This window comes from Sander lucioperca, chromosome 1 (assembly GCF_008315115.2).
Source record: "Sander lucioperca isolate FBNREF2018 chromosome 1, SLUC_FBN_1.2, whole genome shotgun sequence".
Taxonomy (NCBI): domain Eukaryota; kingdom Metazoa; phylum Chordata; class Actinopteri; order Perciformes; family Percidae; genus Sander; species Sander lucioperca.
The window spans coordinates 46644120-46661633 of NC_050173.1; the positions used below are offsets into that span (position 1 = coordinate 46644120).

General features: G+C 41.8%; 1 protein-coding gene across 3 annotated transcripts in view; it reads left to right on the top strand.

The window, feature by feature from the left end:
- LOC116062401 (protocadherin-1) overlaps window positions 1-17514 on the top strand; it is a 272977-nt gene that overhangs the window by 185030 nt on the left and 70433 nt on the right. The gene's annotated exons all lie outside the window — the stretch shown is intronic.

Sequence of the window (17514 nt, forward strand, 5' to 3'; positions counted from 1 at the left end):
AGCTTCACCAATAAAGCAAAAAAAAAGAAAGAAAAAAAGATTCAGCCTCGGCAGGAGAAAGTGAGGCGTTTTCCTGAGAGCTCTTCAGCCCGGCGGACACATCCAGCTCTCTTCTCTCGCTCTCCCACAGCCATTTAACTGATTTAATTCTCCAAAATGGAGTCTCTTTCTGTCAGTCTGAGCAGTTCTTCCCCTCAGCTGTCACATTTGAGACGCTCTCCTCAGCCTCAGAAGTAAATCTCTTTAACGGCGGCACATAAAAAGCAACATCAATTCAAACGATGAGCTATGTAAAATGGCACAACAAGAACGCCGGAACCTAATAAAGACGGCAATACAGCCGACTACTGACAATGTTATCCAACGCAAGGCAATAAGCTAATGCTAACTGATGAAGCAGTACAGACTGAGAGAGAGGCTTAATGCTGACGCACAGCTGATATCTGGCGAGTCAGTCAGTCAGAGCCGGAGTTAAATTTAAAGAAACTCAGATAACACGACCCAGTGCCGAGACTGACAGTCAGCAGTGGGGAAAGTAGGAATGATGTTGAAGATTGGACCCATGGGTATCAAAAGTGAAAAAGATAATCTGAAGAATTAGCCTAGAAATCTAGACCACTCTAGCGGCAGCAAATGTAACTTGCAGCCAGGGTCAGTCTAGCAACTCTCCGTTGGCTTGCGAGCTGGAAAAACCAAATTCTGGTCAGGCCAATCACATCGTGTATAGAGTCGGTGGGCGGGGCTTAACATAATGACGGCTGAGTTGCGACGGCTCCGTGTGAATTCCCTGCTACTTCAAAACAAAGAAGATGGCTGCTGCTGCTGCTGGTGAACAGCGGTCTTTGGAATCGGCTTTGGCCGCGACTCTGGAAGACTTGGAGTTCAGCTTTTCTTTGAGAAAAGAACAAAGAACGGCACTGAAGTCATTCTTAAAAAAGGAAGATGTGTTCGGAGTTTATAGTTGAATCTATCAACTAGCGTTGCTCTGATTGGTTGTAGTGCTATCCTATTGCGTGCAGAGGGAATTTGAAAGACCATTTATCCCGCCCCTCAGATTGAGCCCTGCCAATGGTGAGTTCCCAGACCCAACATCTGGATGTGGGTCTGGCTCGTCAGGCTACTGAAGAATGGTTTCTGTAAGGAAATCCCTAAAACTGGATACGACTAAACATTGGAAATTTCCCAACTTGGACATAAAGTTTAGATCTTGTATGTCCAATTTTGTAGATGTTGCTGCTGATAATGTCTAATAGGTGCTGGGCCCAGACAAGCCATTTGTTCAAGCAAGTAGTTATGACTTATATTTACGTTAAAGTAGTTATGACGGGAGCAAAGCAGGAAGCAAGGTGACAAAATAAGAGTGCCAAATTTCCATGTAAAGAGGACTTTCACCCAGGAGACCGGGGTCCTATTAAAAGTAAAAGGCGAGGTTTTAAAGCAGCCATATTATGCTCATTTTCAGGTTCATAATTGTATTTTAAGGTTGTACCAGAATAGGTTTACATGGTTTAATTTTCAAAAAACACCATATTGTTGTTGTACTGCACCGCTCTCTCTCACTGCTGCAGCTCCAGCTGGTCTCTGTTTTAGCTACAGAGTGAGACCTCTTCTTCTTCTTCTTCTTCTGTACTATCTTTGATTGCACTGCACATGCCCAGTAGCTCAGATGTAGATCATGTCAGCTAGCTAGCTCCATAGACAGTAAAAGAAAGGCTGTTTCTACAACTTCGGTCAGTTACAAGGCAGGATTAGCTGGGGGACTTCTAAATGAGGGCGCACATGGAAGTAGTTCTTTTGTAGATTATGGTGAACTTGTGTGTGTTGTAGCAGTGCTTTGCTATTGAGAACGAGGTAGCATGCTAGCGTTAGCATTAGCGTTAGCATGCTTTTTCAAAGTTTGTATGTGTGTGGAAGCACCAGAGACACAACATAACACCCCAAATCCCAGAAAAACTGATTTTTTCATAATATGGGCACTTTAAAAAAAAGTTTTTTTAACAATCCTGTTGTCCTTGGGTCAAATTTGACCCGTTCTGTGGCTGGGTTGGCTCAGTTGGTAGAGCAGGCGCACATATATAGAGGTTCATTCCTCGACGCAGAAGGTCCAGGGTTCGATTCCGACCTGTGACGATTTTCCTGCATGTCTTCCCCCTCTCTCTCTCGCCCCTTTCATATCTAGCTGTCCTATCCATTAAAGGCGGAAATGCCCAACAAAAGAATCTTTAAAAACATTTTTTTGTCTACATCAGAAATTTGGGTTTTCTCTCAAGCGAATTGCCCAAATATATATGTATATATAAACAACCAGAAGTGCAAAAAGAGCAGACAGTAGTATACAGTTGGTGGTTTAGAGTAATATAAATTAAATATAAATATGTGCAGTATATTAGCAGTTACCTTATAAGAGCAGAATAAATATGGCTATGTAATATGAACAATGTATGAACAACATGTACAGATATGTGCAATGTAGCAGCAGTAACATTATAATAATAATAGTAGTAATAATAATATAGATATAGGTATATGCAGTGTATTAACAGAATATATTATAAGAAAAACAGAATAAATATGAATATTCAGTATGAACCATATATAGATATGTACAGTATGTACAGCTATGTACAGTGTGTAACAGTACCATTGCAGTACAAAAACAGTAACATTATAAGAGTAGTAAGAATAAGTGTACGTGCAGGATGAATAGTATGAAGAGCAGTAGATTATGGCTATATCTTTTCATGGTTTGAAGGACTTGTTGTTATTTTGCCTTTGAACATATTAAGAACTTTTGTCAGATACAGTGAACGTAATCATGACCACAATCAGTCCCGGAATTTATCCAAGTAGTTTAATGGAACCAAACTTAACAGTGGTTGCAGATCCAAAAAAAAGCTTGTATGAAATTTTGTCATTAGGCAATGACAGACGAGATATTTTGTCGTTCAGATTAGAGGACTTGTTGGATTCTTTACATCATTTTAATGCGTTTGTCTTCTGTGTTTGATTTTCCACATTTTGGAAATTAAAACATGGCTTTAAAGTGCTCATATTATCCTCATTTTCAGGTTCATAATTGTATTTAGAGGTTACATCAGAATAGGTTTACATGGTTTAATTTTCAAAAAACACCATATTTTAGTTGTGCTGCACATTGCTGCAGCTCCTCTTTTCACCCTGTGTTCAGGTCTCTGTTTTAGCTACAGAGTGAGACCTCTCACTTCTGTAACATCTTTGTTGGCAGTCGCACATGCTCAGTAGCTAGGTAAGGACTACTAGCCAGTCAGGAGCAGAGTATGAGGGCGTGCCATGCTAGCAGGCTACTAGCTCAGAGTGAGGGGGCCATGCTAGTAGCATAACGTGTGTTCCAAAGTGACCACGTTTGTCTCTGAAGTAAAGGCTGGACTACAATAGAGCTGTTTGGAGCAGTTTGTGAACAGTGTTTTCTGTTGGAGATGGTAAGTTCCTTTGGGGGGGACTTTGGGCTTTTTCACTCTGTAAACTTATAACATGCACAAAAAGATACTGTATATAACACAATAAAGGAAAGGGAAAAAGCCAAAAAGCAGAATATGAGCACTTTAAAGTTTTGTAGATTCAAGTCTCTGCAAGACTGTCGCCACTGGGGGGGAATCTGTAGTTCTTACAAATGTAACCACTTACTTAAATACCAGACAATCCAAGAATGACAGTATGTTCAGTTCAGGGCAAAAGGACAGTTTAAAGAGGACAATCCACTCAAACAGTCAGCAGGCTCCACACACAGTGTTTATTCTATTGTGGACAGTGTGAAAAGGCAGCCGTAAGCTGTGAATAGAGCACACTGCTGGACAGCAACCATTACATTACCGCAGGCCTGACAGACGGAGAGAGGTGTCGAGTCACACTGCGACTTTACTTAGCATTGAATTTTCTCTTCTATGCAGCCAGACAACACTTTCATGCAGGTAAAAATGCCACAGAGTCCACCTCGTCCTTTTTATATTCTCCATTGTGTGCAGTTGTTGGAGACTCACCGACTGGAGAATCTGTAGGTCGATGCAGAGCTCCTCAGCCTGTGTTTAGGCTGTGTTAAAAGGGTCTTTATGTCAGTTCCCTCTTCATCTGAAGTCCTGAGAAAGCCTCAGGCACGCTGGAAGACTCACTGTGAAAGATCCTGAGCATCTGACTTTGAAACGCTTGCTTTAATAGATACATTTGTCTCCATTGAGGTTTTTGTTGTTAACATGCTTAAATATCAGGATCACGTTCAGAATTTGTCCAAGTTAAGATGATGGTGACAACAAACAACATTGTATTTTAGAATTCAAAATGACTGACCCCTTGTAACTTTAAACACAAGTCTAGACAATCTACAGTCACTTAAAATCAGTTTTTCAATTTGAAGAAACCTGATGCCGCCCCAGAGAATCGTGCATTCACCAATGACAGTCAAGTCTATCGTTTGTCTTAATCAGTTTGTTCTACAATCACATGTTGGCGTTAAAACACGTAATGTGTTTCTGACTTAAAACAAATCGCAGACCCTGAGAGGTGACATTTAAATTTGACCATAAATCTGACTTGGAAACAGCCTCTAAGTTCACCTTAAAGGTCCCATGGCATGACAATTTCACTTTATGAGGTTTTTTAACATTAATGTGAGTTCCCCCAGCCTGCCTATGGTCCCCCAGTGGCTAGAAATGGTGATAGGTGTAAACCGAGCCCTGGGTATCCTGCTCTGCCTTTGAGAAAATGAAAGCTCAGATGGGCCGATCTGGAATCTTCCCTTTATGACGTCATAAGGGGAAAGGTTACCTCCCCTTTCTCTGCTTTGACCACCCAGAGAATTTGGCCCACCCATGAGAAAGAGAGAGACATCATGGCTTTCAAACGAGCAAAGTGGCAGTTGGTCAAGGCCACACCAAAATCAACCTTTTGAGAATCTAACACTCAACCATTTTAAGCCATAGGAAGTTAGTGGTTAGTGGGAAAACATCAAAATATCTATAGAAACTTTCAGTCATTGTTTTTGCTTTTTTGAATTATGGCTAACTACACTGCTTGCGAAAGAGCTTTCAGCTAGGCAATAGAGTAGAGTAAACTTTATTGTCCCGGAGAAGAAATTTGTCTCGGGACCGTGGTCCGTTGTTTCACGTAAAAAAAAAAAACATTAAAACATCTTAAAACATAAATGAAATTTGAAACTTGACAGCACAGCAGCTAAAAGAAGAACTTTTAGCATTTGAGTCCAGTAGCTTGATGGAGGCTTGGACAAACGACAGCTTCAAGCGTTTGATTTGCACTTTGGCACCCTGATGGCAGAGGTTCATATTTTGAGAAGAGGGGATGGTGAGGGTCCCCAATGCTTTTTGTTGCTTGTTTCGTGACTGCCTGCTCGTACAGGCTCTGTATTGGCTCATATTTTTTCTTCCCTGTTACCTTCATAGCTGTTTTGTGCATGCTGGAAAGCCAGCAAGCCAACCAATTTTAAAGACATTTGATAGCTGTATTTCGTATCACTCTCCATGCCGACGACATCCAATTATATTTTTCATTATTTGCCAGATAATCTCACAAAATGGACTCCTTTATGTTGTTTGAAGTGGATGAAGTACTGGATGTCTAAGAGTTTGTGTTTTTCCTTGTCTCCCTGATAGAGTAGTTTAGTTTCACCAAAGAGTGTGATGAGTCTTTCTTTGTATCCATCAGTCCTAGCATGTTGTTCCTAAGACGGTATCTATCTATCTATCTATCTATCTGTCCATCTATCTATCTGTCCGTCTGTCCGTCTGTCCGTCTATCTATCTATCTATCTATCTATCTATCTATCTATCTATCTATCTATCTATCTGTCCATCTATCTATCTATATTTCTATCTATCTATCTATCTATCTATCTATCTATCTATCTATTTATCTATCTATCTATCTGTCCATCTATCTATCTATATTTCTATCTATCTATCTATCTATCTATCTATCTATCTATCTATCTATCTATCTATCTGTCCATCTATCTATCTATCTATCTATCTATCTATCTATCTATCTATCTATCTATCTATCTATCTATCTATCTATCTATCTATCTATCTATCTATCTGTCTGTCTGTCCATCTGTCTATCTATCTATCTATCTGTCCATCTATCTATCTGTCCGTCTGTCCGTCTGTCCGTCTATCCATCTATCTATCTATCTATCTATCTCAGTTTTGCAGACATTATTTGTGCCTTTCCCGTCAGTGTAGAGTTTAGTTAATTCCTCCGTTCCCCCAGATGCTTCCCAGACTCATAATTCAGAGTGTGATCGAGCACTAAATCAGTTGATCAAACCTAACGGCCGGTGGGATGGCATGCGACGATGTTTCTCCACTTTACATATCGCCTCAGGGTTGTTGTTTTTCCTCTCCAGTAGGGATCCTTCAAAGCCCAGTTCTGCCCCACATCAGCCCTGAACTCAGAGTAGCTGGGTTTTTTTGACTCTGTTTTCTCAGTTTCTTCCAGAAGTTTTTGACAGCATATTTAGTGACACGTGTCCTGACATCCTGGAAGACTGCAGGTTCAGTTCCTGCTTCTGCTCCTCTGTCAAATTTCCATGATGTTTAAAGGTCACAAGAGACATTTTAATCTGTAGTGCACTTATTTTATCATGACCCCTCGTAGTTTTCTGATTGAAGGGCCTCTCCAAACCAAGAACAGCTGCAGGCTGAAAGATGTTTTAAGGGGGCAGACTGGGATGAAGGCCTTAAGGTGGATTTAGGCTTCTATGTTGAGCTTTCACTTTACTTTCAGTATACAGAAGCGCAATAACAATCCCAAGTTTTTTGTCAAGAGTTAGATGAGAAGATACAACTCTTACATCTGTTTGATTAACTTAGGTTAGCACAAAAACTGGAAACGGGGGGGAAAACAGCTCCGTCCAAATCTAACAAAATCCTCCTATCAGCACCTCTAATGCTCTTAAATCAATCTTTTGTTCAATCTGTGCAAAATATTGTAAGTATAAAACAGGTTATGTACCAGACTATTCCTTGGCTTGGAGAAACTGCCAGTGCAGACTCTCAGAATGTAGTTGTCCAAGCAAAGTTGTGTGGGTTAACCAATTGAGATATAACGTGTTAAAGTGAGCTTTAGCGGTGCTTCAAGGCAGATTTACCAGTTACCGCTGAACAGAGTGATAGGTTAGCCGTTTATTTAACCCATGTATCCAGTTATTGTGCCAAGCTAAGCTAAGCAGAATCAGAATCAGAAAGGGCTTTATTGCCAAGTACGTTGCACATACGAGGAATTTGTCATGGTGTTGTTGGAGCATGTCACACATTCAAATATAAGAAGGATAAAAAGAATATAAACAATATAAGTATAAACATATACACACAGTATGTATTAATAACGATAAAATAAATTTAAATAAATAGTAAAATAAGTTAAACAGTAGTAAAAAGGAACGCTACAGCAGAGTAGGTACAGTGGCATGAGGAGCCAGAGGTGTAGTTTGGAGAGAGTCATGGTGGTTTCTGGGCCTTGTTAATAAGGCTAGTGGCGGAGGGGAAAAACTGTTTATGTGGCGTGAGGTTTTGGTCCTGATGGACCTCATCCTCCTGCCAGAGGGGAGTGGCTCAAAGAGCTTGTGTCCGGGGTGGGAGGGGTCAGCCACAATTCCACAATTGCCTTTCCAGCACGCTTCAGAGTCCTGGTGGCGTATAGGTCCTGGAGCGGCGGCAGATTGCAGCCAATCACCTTCTCAGCTGACCGAATGACACGCTGCAGCCTGCCCTTGTCCTTGGCAGTGGCAGCAGCGTGTCTTCAGCTGCCGCAGGAAGTACATCCTCTGTTGAGCTAAGCTAACTGGCTATAGCCTTACATCTTAAGGACAGATCTGCTAATTTAACTATCAGCAAGAAAGAAAATGAGTGTGTATTCCTAAATGTTAAGCCAACATGGACAAGAAGTCCCAAAGTGCTTTGGATAAATTCATCAAGGTACTGGGCTTGTCAACAGAAGACATCTGATGATGTCCGTGTACAGAGCCAGTTGGTGGACTTTGAGTTGGGATTGTTTTGCCATATTTCTGCCCCGTTCCACTCAGCATACAACACCTCAATATTGGATGATAATGCAAAACATTCAACGTGCAATGGCGATCTTTTAACGATTTTGAAAAGTTAAAGTTAAAGTGCTCATATTATGCTCATTTTCAGGATCATAATTGTACTTAGAGGTTGTATCAGAATAGGTTTACATGGTTTCATTTTCAAAAAACACCATATTTTTGTTGTACTGCACATTGCTGCAGCTCCTCTTTTCACCCTGTGTTCAGGTCTCTGTTTTAGCTACAGAGTGAGACCTCTCACTGCTGTAACATCTTTGTTGGCAGTCGCACATGCTCAGTACCTAGGTAAGGACTACTAGCCAGTCAGAAGCAGAGTATGAGGGCGTGCCCTGACAGTAGCTAGGTAAGGACTACTAGCCAGTCAGAAGCAGAGTATGAGGGCGTGCCCTGACAGTACCTAGGTAAGGACTACTAGCCAGTCAGAAGCAGAGTATGAGGGCGTGCCCTGACAGTAGCTAGGTAAGGACTACTAGCCAGTCAGAAGCAGAGTATGAGGGCGTGCCCTGACAGTACCTAGGTAAGGACTACTAGCCAGTCAGAAGCAGAGCATGAGGGCCCTGACAGTACCTAGGTAAGGACTACTAGCCAGTCAGAAGCAGAGTGTGAGGGCGTGCCCTGACAGTAGCTAGGTAAGGACTACTAGCCAGTCAGAAGCAGAGTATGAGGGCGTGCCATGCTAGCAGCTAGGTGAGCATTATAACGTGTGTTCCAAAGTGACCACGTTTGTCTCTGAAGTAAAGGCTGGACTACAATAGAGCTGTTTGGAGCAGTTTGTGAACAGTGTTTTCTGTTGGAGATGGTAAGTCCCTTTGGGGGGGACTTTGGGCTTTTTCACTTTGCAAACCTATAACATGCACAAAAAAGATACTGTATATAACACAATAAAGGAAAGGAAAAAAAAGCCAAAAAGCAGAATATGAGCACTTTAAAGAAGCTGGAGTTTGACCAGAAGTTTAGTGGTTTGATCCTGGCTCAGCAGAATAAATTTGTATCTATGGCAAACAAGTGGAAAACCTGAAAAGAGAAGCATACATTTGGTTTAAAGCCCCTGTGGAGCAAATGACAGTCCTGGTGCTGCTGAAGCGCTGCCTGCTCTGGCTCCACGCTGACCTCCGACCTCCTCTGCTGAGAGTCAGAAACGTCCTAATCTGCAAAAGAAAACAGAGAAAAGGTTGCACAACAAACACAGACATGCACTGACTGCATACAAAGCAACTCAGGGAACAAAATATAATTGTAAGTTGTCCTTGAAGGAGAAACACATATTTATCATTTTCACAGTATTTGTTAGAGCAGTGTAGCAAAGTGTTCAAGATATCGTTTAATATCTTTTGCAGAGTAAAGAAAAACAAGAGAAATGTGGAGGCGTTTGTTGATTGGTGTGTCTGTGATGACACACTCGTTTCTCATCAACTGTGGAAAGGCCAAACTACCCGCATATTATATTTACAACTGAAACGTCTGGTACTTTGCACTTTCCGTTAGATTCTCCGAGGCACACAACGAGTTTCATTCTAATTATATTACGGTCCTCCAATGGATGGACTTTTATCCTTCTGGTTAACAACCTAAAGTTAAAGAAAGAAAGCAAAATCCAAGGCTTGTTCCTTAGTTAAAGCCTGACCAACCTTTAGCGGTGGATTGAATGCGGTCTGTTTGAAGCTTTGTCCTCAGAGGAAGGCTGATGTTTAAATCCGTGAAAGTGTTTAATGTTTTTTTAGCTGCTCTTTGAACCGACTTATCGACTTAATGCTTCATAACCTTTCCTCTTTGAGCATAGCCTAGGTGTTTGTTTTCCCACTTTCATTTGGTTTATCTGCAGCGAATGGCCAGGGCAACTGTCTTGACTTTATAAACCCAAGGCTGGCATTTCTTCTTTTGCTTGAAATGCGCAATATCGGTGTGGCCGGGTTGGTTCAGTGGGTAGAGCAGGCGCACATGTACTGAGAGGCTTATGCCTCAACGCAGAGGTCCAGGGTTCGAGTCTGACCTGTGACGATTTCCTAGCTGTCTTCCCCCTCTCTCTCTCTCCACTTTCTCACCTAGCTGTCCTGTCAATTAAAGGCGGAAAAGCCCAAAAAATGAATGAAATATCATGAAAATGTGCAATATCGGCCTTTGCAGAGTTGAAATATGAGAGATTGAAGGCATAAATGTCATTACAGGAATGAATTTATCACTTTGGAAACTAATCAGGCTGCTGGAACTCAATAAGCGATAATATGACCTTTATTTAGTATTTTTATATTGGAGGATTCTGCAGCCCACGATTTATGTCCAATGCCAATATTCAGTGTTGATGCAGGAAATCGTGGGTCTTACGTTCTAAGTTCAGTACCTTACTATAGTGGTTGGGGAAGGGGTCCCTAAGGGACATTATGTTCACTATAATACCATCCAAAAGTAACACAGTGACAGAATGTATGACTATTTTGGTCATGGGTGTTATACATCTTCTGTAATAAATCAGACAGGGGACCCTGGGGAGAAATCATATTAAATAGTGGCCTAATTTGTGTCAGTTTAGGGGTCCTTCACGTAAAAACATCTATTATTTGCGTCTATTTACGTGTGATTTCGGCCTGTTTGTCAGCAGAGATGCTCACAAGTCTTTGAGCTAGAGTCCAAGTCGAGCAAGAAGCAAGCTAAGATGTTAGATGACCTATTGCTGAGCTTAACGCGTTTGCTAACCTATCGGGTGTGTTTTCAGGTGTCTGATAAAATGAGATGTGGTTGAGCCAGAATCTTTTATCTTGATCCACATATCTTTTGTGTGGGCCTTGTTGTCAGAAGTTTTTAAAGCCAGATTATCATGAATGGCACGGCAGTTGCCGGTGTCGTCGTCGTGTTTGTTGTCCTCTCTCACGTGTGGCCACGCAGCAGATACGTTACGTGTTACGTAGGAAGGTTATAGGTTACGCAGGGAGACGAACAACGTTCAGCTCATCGTACGTTTCCTAACAATAAAGATTGTTCCGAGTCCCGCATCTCGAGGTCGAGTCTGAAGTCTTTGGAGGACGAGTCTCAAGTCCAGTTTGAAGTCACTATTTGTGTAGTCCCTCATTGCCAGACCTTCCTCCACAGCGCTGCGGAGGAAGGTCTGGCTAGTCCACACAGCATTCCTAGATGGAAGAAAAATGTACTCTGGTTTATTGGCATTTCTTTAAACCAATCACAATCATCTTGGGCGGCGCTAAGCAAGGGTGCCTCTGCAAAATAGTCTCGGGAAGGAACTTGTTTTGGTGGAACGTGTACGTTCAAAAGTTGTTTTAGTCGTGCAACAGAAAACTCAGATAGGACAGATAGTCTAGCTAGCTGTCTGGATTTACCCTGCAGAGATCTGAGGAGCAGTTAACCATAGTCCTCACAAATCCACCGGAGGTTAGAACGCCAACACAAAGGACGACGAAGGTAATGGACATCCGGCCGAAAATTAGGGACATTCGGCGGAATTTCCGGCAGCATCGGAGCAATCACGGGAATGATACGTCGTTGTTTTAGACTACAGTGTGTGCGTCTGTGTCTCAAACTCGAGTACCCATCTCTGTTTGTCAGCCGTTGATTCGATTTAATGGTCGTATGTCATATGACATCTTATTCCACAGTGTAGTTATTTTCCCACGACCCCTTGCAGTTCACTGATTGAAGGGGCCACTCCAAACCACGAACAACTTGACACCAAAGGAGTATATACTGTACAGTATGTGGAGGCCGGGATGTTGGATGTGTGTTGGGAATCTGTTTTGCCCAGTACAACCACAGTATGATCTGATGCCAGAGTAGGGGTTCAGGACCTTGCTCAAGGGCACTTCAGTGGTGCTAATGATGGAGAATGAGTGCTGCTCTTTCACTTCCCCCACTGTGTCTCATCCTGCCAGCCTATTGGGTTTGATCCGGCGACCCTCTACTTACAAGCCTCCTTCTCTAACCTTGTTAAACATCATCAGCACCAAGCATAACTATGGTCTTTCTCTATCCTCAACCATCCTCTCAGACTGAAGCTGTGTTTGAAACCGTTCCCTCATTCACTATTCCCAATATAGTGTTCATTAAATAGTGAACTATATCAACCCGTTCTCATTCCGAACTCGTAAAATAAGGACGTTTGGACAGTGGCTGTCAGCGTGTGATGCGACGAAAAAGGCATCTTTCAGCGTGTTTGTGTAACGCCCCGGGGAGAGCAGCAGTTAGAGAGGATTTAGAGAGTAGTATGTAAGGAGGTTGGTTGGGGGGGTGGATGGGTCAAACACAGGACTTTCACCCAGGAGAGAGGGGTTCACGTCCCGCTTGTCACGCTTGATATAGTCGCTTTTTTCTTTATTCCCGCGTGTCACAGAACCGTACGCCCACCCAAGACCTTTTCCTTAACATAACTGCGTCAAAAGGGACGGCGATAGTCCCGACCAAGCGCGTTTACTTATAGAGCTAAAGGAGACTTTTAGCGTCAATAAGAACGACAAAGGCACCTGACCAAGCGTCCATATTTTACGAGACGGGTGTGAGAACGTGTTGACTATATAGGGAATGACCAGACCAGATTTCGGACACTACACTGAAAACAGTGTAGTGCCTACGTAATTGGCCTGAAGTTTATACTTGTGTGTTGGTGTGTGCATCGAGCCGTCGTGTGTGTGTGTGTGTGTGTGTGTGTCCCCTGTTCTTTCTGACCACGGTGGGAAATCTGTAGCAGGAAAAGTTAACCCTCTCCTTGATTTCATGTTGTGTATGGAGAAGGAGAGCCAGGAAATGAGTCGGGGGAAATGCAACGCTACCAAGCACCGACGTGCGTCGCCGTGACGTGTTTTCATTTTTCGAGAGCTGCACGTCAGGCTACGGCGTAGGGTCCGGCGTAGGTTCGTGTCTGCACGTACTTACATATGTAGCCACGCCGTAGATTTTTCGCAGCAGCATAAATCACGCTGATGCTTTACGGAGAAACTGTTTTACAGATCTGTCAATTAAATCAACTAATCAATGGGCGCCCGGATAGCTCAGTTGGTAGAGCGTGCGCCCATATATAGATGTTAACTCCTCGATGCAGCAGGCCCGTGTTCGACTCCGACCTGCGGCCCTTTGTTGCGTGTCATTCCCCCTCTCTCTCGCCTTTCATTTCTTCAGCTGTCCTGTCAATAAAGGCCTAAAAATGCCCCAAAAAACATCGTATGAGTGTTAGTTGAATCAGATTTTTTCTGTAATCAGCCCAACTGTCCACAGTCGTCTTTAGCAAACCGTAGTCAGTGAACCTTGAGTTTAGAATATTAATAGAATTTAATTTAATGGACCTCCAAGCTCAAGGCAACAGCATTCTTATTAACATGTTGTTATCTCTTCAACCTTGATTTTCACATTACATTTTCCTTTTAGCAGCCTTGTTGTTTGTTAGTGACTCTGATATTATTAATTATATTAAAGATGGATCCGCTCGGGCCAAATCTCCGTTGAAGATTATGTTTAGTAGAATATTCAGACCAAAGACTCCTTGTATTTACGGCTTTATTTACTGTTGCATCAAAAGACATATTATCATGTCTTGTGCATGCTTTTACCTCAAAATTCTGCTTTACATATTTGGTATCTTTAGATAGTTTTGGATCTCGATGACAATTTAAAATACAGTTCTGTGATTTTGATCTAAACTTAAGTCTGTAATATTGGGAACATTTGTAGAAATTAGGTTATAGTGAAACATATTCATGTATTTTTTTTTTAATATTTTGGGTGAATCTGCTGTCTTGTATTCATTGCATTGCTCGTCTCTTTTCAGATACGTTATATTTCCGATGCAAAAGTGATAAAATTGCATTTAAAAGCTATTTCTTAAATTCCATGATTTGATTGATAACAATTTGGACCTTTCCTGTGCTTCTACTTTTAAAATTCATTGTGGCTACAAAACGAAAACACTCCAAATTTCTTTCTTGCTTCTTCCAAAATTAGCAGTCCTATTTACAGATCCATGAGGCGTTCAGGGCCAAGATCTTCAGCCTCTGCACCTTTAGCATCTGTCATGTCTGCAGGCTATAGACTCTGTGATCCCAACCTGCAAATGCTCAAAACATCACCACCCCACGTCAATATTAACCCACGCTAAAATGACATACAGTATCTGCCTCGGAGCCTTGTGTAACCTGGCTCTGATTCAACGCTGTTGTGACCCACTTCCCCAATCAATGACATCTGGAGGAGGAGGAGGAGGAGGGAGGGATGGAGGGAAGGTCGCGGGGAGGTGCTGATGATGTGTAACAAACGTGCCCGGCGGGATGTAACCTCTGGAGCAGGTAGCGCGGAGGAGGCACTAAACGACTACGACGTCCAACTGTGTGTTTCATTATGAACAGATGCTGCCACCGATGGGAGGGAGAGAGGGAGGGAGGGAGGGAGGGTGAGGAAGGGAAAAGGGAAAGTAGAGACTTGATTACAAAAGGAGACAGGGAAGAATTAGGAAAGAATAGAAGAGAGAGCGGAAAGCAAGGAAGGTAAAGAAGGACGTAGGAGAGGATTAAATGAGCTAAGGAGGAAGAGGAAAGACATGGAAAACAGAGGGAAGTAGGAAGAAGGCATGAGGGAGGAGACAGAGGAGAAAACTAGAGGAGTAAAGAATAGAAGAGAGAGTGGAACGCAAGGGAGGTAAATGAGGATTAAAGGAGGTTAGGAAGCAGGTTGTAAGGAGAGGAGAGAACAGAAAGGTAGAAGGTACCAGGAATGGAAAGTAGAAGGATCAAAGTGAGCTAAGGAGGAAGAGGAAAGAGTTGGAAAACGGAGGGAAGTAGGAAAGGAAGAAGGGAAGGAATTGAGTAAAGGATTAGATGAGGACTGTAATCCCTGAAAACTGCAGCACCTCTCACTGTGTGTGTGTCTGTGTGTGTGTGTGTCTGTGTGTGTGTGTGTGTGTGTGTGTGTGTGTGTGTGTGCGTGAGTGTGTCTGTGTGAGCGTGAGTGTGTGTGTCTGTGTGTGTGTGTGTGTGTGTGAGAGTGTGTGTCTGTGTGTGCGTGTGTCTGTGTGAGCGTGAGTGTGTGTGTGTGTGTGTGTGTGTGTGTGTGTGTGTGTGTGTGTGTGTGAGTGAGAGTGTGTGTGTGTGTCTGTGTGTGTGTGTGTGTGTGTGTGTGTGAGTGAGAGTGTGTGTCTGTGTGTGTGTGTGTGTGTGTGTGTGTGTGTGTGTGTGTGTGTGTGTGTGTGTGTGTGTGTGTGTGTGTGTGTGTGTGTGTCTGTGTCTGTGTGTGTGTGAGTGTGTTTCTGTGTCTGTGTGAGTGTGTGTGTGTGTGTGTGTGTGTGTGTGTGTGAGATTGATTGTACTCAGTGTAATGTTACAGTATGAGTAGTTCAAGTTTAAAGTTTAAAGTTTTTTTGCACAAATGTGACCGTTACAGTTGCAAACAGCTGATGGATGTAGCGACTGTACAGATGCTTAGCTGCAGGTAGCTCTGTTTGTGTGACAGCCCGGACTTCATATTCACCTGAACACACCTTTATCACCGTGCAGCATTAGTCACTCCGTTGCAGTACAATCAGGTCATTAGAAAACAACTTACTGGACGTTTATTGTGAAGGAAACAGGTTAAACACAATACAATGCAACCCCACTGGACTTTATAGTCAATTTGGCATCAACGGGACGTTTACGATTTAACAAAACAAGTAATCCATCCACAGGATAACCTGCATAAAATGATTTGGACTAAATGCAGTGTTAAATATTTTTGCGATTAATATAATCTTTACTGTTTGAGTATAAAGAGTAGGCTACTATTTTAGTAGTATTAGCAGGAGTATAATGTAGGAGTATTAGCGTCTTAGCAGGAGTATAATATAGGAGTATTAGCATCTTAGCAGGAGTATAATATAGTATTATTAGCATCTTAGCAGGAGTATAATATAGGAGAATTAGCATCTTAGCAGGAGTATAATATAGGAGAATTAGCATCTTAGCAGGAGTATAATATAGGAGTATTAGCATCTTAGCAGGAGTATAATATAGGAGTATTAGCATCTTAGCAGGAGTATAATATAGTAGTATTAGCATCTTAGCAGGAGTATAATATAGGAGTATTAGCATCTTAGCAGGAGTATAATATAGGAGTATTAGCATCTTAGCAGGAGTATAATATAGTAGTATTAGCATCTTAGCAGGAGTATAATATAGGAGTATTAGCATCTTAGCAGGAGTATAATATAGGAGTATTAGCATCTTAGCAGGAGTATAATATAGGAGTATTAGCATCTTAGCAGGAGTATAATATAGGAGTATTAGCATCTTAGCAGGAGTATTGGCTCAATGCATTCCCATGAACGGGTTCTTCTACTTATGCACGACAATTCAGATGATATCCTAGGAAATTATGCTCAGCGCCAGCCGGTCACATGACAGTTAAGTTGAGCGTTTTTTTAAAATTGAACTTTGCCGAGAAAAGGTGACCGCAGGAAAAACCATGATGTAGTAAAAACCAGTCCCTCCAGAAAAACGTGATTATGCGATCGCATAATTCAATGCATAATCAGCCAAAGTCCGCATATTTATGCAGGGGGCGCATTTTTTCAAATACGCTGCACTTTTGCCGCATAAATTGCCGATTTCCGCGCAAAATATGCGGGGTTTACTTCACACAAGAGCAGCCATTTTCCCCTGTTGCCATGGGAACGTTATGAAGTGACGTAATTACGCGACGTGAACATCATCGAAAAGCTGCAAACCGGCTACAACCACCAGTTTTTGCAAGTTCCCGCTTCTTCATCGCATAAAATTGTATAAATATCCCGCATATTCCATCGCATTTTTTAAGAAAAAGTGACGCATAATCAAGGATTTTTGCCCGCAACAATCACAAAAAAAAGGAAGGACTGAAAAACAGAACTGATAAAAGAGAAAGAAAACATCCATTACCAACACACAGATTTAGTATTAAAGTCTTAGAGTTGTTTTAGAGGGTCGGGGATTAGTTTAAAGTTTGAGTTACTTAATGTAAAAATGCCCAGACTGAATTCACACAGAACAGTTTCATGCATAGATTAATTAACACAATTTTAATAAAGTAGGCTTATCATTTCATTACGTTTCCTGCTGTTGTGCCAAATCGTAGTGGATATACCGTAGTTAATCTGTGTTTCTGAGTGTTTTTTAAATGTTGTATCCAGTTTGACCATTTCATTTTCTACTATCACTTGAGTAACGGCAGAAATCTTTAATATGAGCTAAGTCAAATACAATTAACAGTATACTACTGCATTTAACTGTGACAGTGTGCAATTGTTTATACATTGTTTTTAATCTGATCTGAGAATTTATTTTGCGTTATTGTGGCTCTGCAAACCGATCCTGCATTTTTTGATCAGCTTCTTATTTTTTTAAGCATTATTTTTTTCCCCCTTCTCTTCAGCCAGCTTTCAATTTTATCCTTTTTTTAATTGACTTTTTTTTTTTTTT